At 42.7% G+C, this 2943-nt stretch overlaps 1 pseudogene; it reads right to left on the bottom strand.

Annotated features, from left to right (window-relative positions):
- Positions 1 to 1610: 1610 nt before the first annotated feature.
- Positions 1611 to 2535, bottom strand: LOC112079274 (4-galactosyl-N-acetylglucosaminide 3-alpha-L-fucosyltransferase 9-like; annotated as a pseudogene).
- Positions 2536 to 2943: the final 408 nt, after the last annotated feature.

Here is a 2943-nt window from a genome sequence, read left to right as displayed (position 1 = left end):
GGGTTCCATTGTCCTGTTGAAAAACAAATGATTGTCCCACTAAGCGCTAACCAGATGGGATGGCGTACGCTGCAGAATGCTGTGGTAGCCATGCTGGTTAAGTGTGCCTTGAATTCTAAATAAATCCCGACAGTGTCACCAGCAAAGCACCCACACAATTACACCCTCTTCTTCCATGCTTCACGGTGGGAACCACATATGCGGAGATAATCCGTTCACCTACTCTGCGTCTCACAAAGACACGGCGTTTGGAACCAAAAATCTCAAATTTAAACTCAGACCAATGGAGAGATTTCCACCGGTCTAATGTCCAATGCTTGTGTTTTTTGGCCCAACAAATCTCTTCTTCTTATTGGTGTCCTTTAGTAGTGGTTTCTTTGCAGCAATTCGACCATGAAGGCCTGATTCACGCAATCTCCTCTGAACAGCTGATGTTGAGATGTGTCTGTTACTTTGAACTCTGTGAAGCATTTATTTGGGCTGAAAATCTGAGAAAATATAGAAAATAATAAAAATAAAGAAAATCCCTGCAATGAGTAGTGTGTCCAAAGTTTTGACTGGTACTGTATGTGTATTTTAACCCAATAATGGTTGAATTGAAGAAGTTTAAACTGCCTATCAATCATTGTTTAAGCGATCAGTGGACAGCCAGGGAAAATGGCTCTTGCAATGGCTGCACAGTGCGGATCCAGAGCCTGATTAATGCAGGGCTTACAGGGTCTGAATCCCTGGGGCCCAAGCCGTAGGGGGCCTTGATGCAGAGTGTAGATAGCCTGCTTCCGCTCTTCTAATCATCAGATGGGGGGAGGAGAGGAGGTAGGGGGCCCATGTGGGTAACAAGGGGGAGGTTGCCCTCCTTTCCCCCACCGCCCTTCGCCAGAGCGAGAGGCCACAGTTCATGGAGCAAAAAGATTTGCGGTTTGAAACGACAGCGTCTGGGCACAGACCCAAGCGCTGGATCGGGAGACTGAGGCGGGAAGACCGGGTTCACCGACAACCCCTGATCCCCTCGGACACGGCCGACGCACCTGCAACATCCATCAATGGCCATCTATGTAAACTCTAACATTGATTTATCCTGCAATAGATGTTGTTCAATTGGTAATATAAATTGTGGTCTTCTTCTAATGCTGCTTAAGGGAAAGTAATCCAAGTAACTGAAAGTAATAGATTACGTTACTGAGTTTGGGTAATCCAAACGTTATGTCACTGATTACAATTTTGGACAGGTAACTAGCAACTGTAACGGATTGCATTTAGAAAGTAACCTACCCAACACATTCTCAACTTATTTCAACAACAGAATGCTCCAAACACATTTTAAATAAAGAAAGTTACATACATAAAAATAAAAAGTATACACAATAATATTATTTAAATACAAAGGAAACCCACAATACTGCAAAGGCAAAGCAGTAGCTATGTAAAAAAGTAATTGCAAAATCTGACTTCATGTCACGGCCTGGCCATAGAGAGGCTTTTATTCTCTATTTTGGTTAGGCCAGGGTGTGACTAGGGTGGGCATTCTAGTTTCTTTATTTCTATGTTTGCTATGTCTTTGTTTGTACAAATTGGCACGCTCTACAGGCATGGTTAATAGGAAAGACACATCAATTAACTTTGAAGAACTTCCTCCACCTGAACAACTTAGAGTATTCATCCTCATTCATGCTCTGTAGATACTGAGCCAACTTCTCCGGTTTGGAGAAATCATCCACATGGACTAAGGCATCACCTGGGATGAACTTCTCATAAACCTGTCTGGGCGGTCCTAGGGCAACTGGCACAGAGCCCAACTTCATGGCATTGAACAGTTTCTCAGTCATATAGTCAGGGTGTTCTCTCCTATTGTCAAATGAYAAGTAGAACTTACAGCTGGCCACTGTGCTTGTGTATTCCTCATGACTCATTTGCTTGTTATTTAAGTGGGCTCCATATGTGTGATAGTGATGAACTTGCTCAGTAGTTGGTCAAATTTGACCCTATAGTGGTTCTCGTTCCAGTTGCTTACAATCCAGCAGTTTGTAACCTTCTTCTGAATGGGTARGTCTTCCTCAATCTCACTGTTCTTGAAGACTAATCTCTTGCGCACTTTAATGTCAGCATTCCAACAGTAGTTCAACGTCACGTTGAAGAGTTTCCCCAGTCCAGATGTCTTACGTGTGTTCATTGGCGACTCAAAATTCATCCACACCCATTTGTGGAAGGTGGGCCTGGGGTTCTTGGGGCAGGTTGGATAAATCCTCTTCGATCTCTCTGTGGTTGGATGAGAACGGCGTCCCCTTGACTGTACAGCTCCCTGTCCACTGTCAGATGACAGCCTTYGATGTTGAACGTTTGACCTGCAGGATGTGAGGTCGAAGTGATATTTGAAGTGCCAGAACCAGACCAGTAGTATGGTGTCTTTGTCTTGTGACCTGGGTTGAATTGGAGAGGCAGATCTATCTCACTTGATACCCGGCTATCTTCTTTTATTTTTTTTGTATTTAATTCGTGCCTCTGACTGTACCTTTGTATGGCATGGTGACAGCCCATGGTAGAACATAGTTAGGGCACAACCGAGCACAATGCCGATGAAGACATAATGATGTGGTTGAGAGTTGGCTTCATAGACATTGGAAAATAAAATAAGCATTGATGCTTTATAGATAATGTAAATATACAAACTAAGCCTTTCAGGGTTTCCTTAATGAGGAAATAAGGTCACTTCCATCTACAGTCTAATCAATTCACAATTGGACTTGACTCTTATGGAGGAATTCCATGTCCAATCAACAGTCGGGAATTTAAAGGGATTTACCACAAACTCAAATTGCATTAAATCAAACCTTGCATTTAAAATCGCAGCACACTTCACAGTAAAAAAATGAAAGCGATAAAAAACAAGGCAATAAAGAGATTAATAACCGAACATAAAGGAAGTGCATATTCAACCAGCAGAAT

Source organism: Salvelinus sp. IW2-2015, unplaced genomic scaffold (genome assembly GCF_002910315.2).
Source record: "Salvelinus sp. IW2-2015 unplaced genomic scaffold, ASM291031v2 Un_scaffold7478, whole genome shotgun sequence".
Taxonomy (NCBI): Eukaryota; Metazoa; Chordata; class Actinopteri; order Salmoniformes; family Salmonidae; genus Salvelinus; species Salvelinus sp. IW2-2015.
The sequence above is the reverse complement of the archived record's forward strand: the minus strand, read 5'-3'. Positions and strand labels throughout refer to the sequence as shown.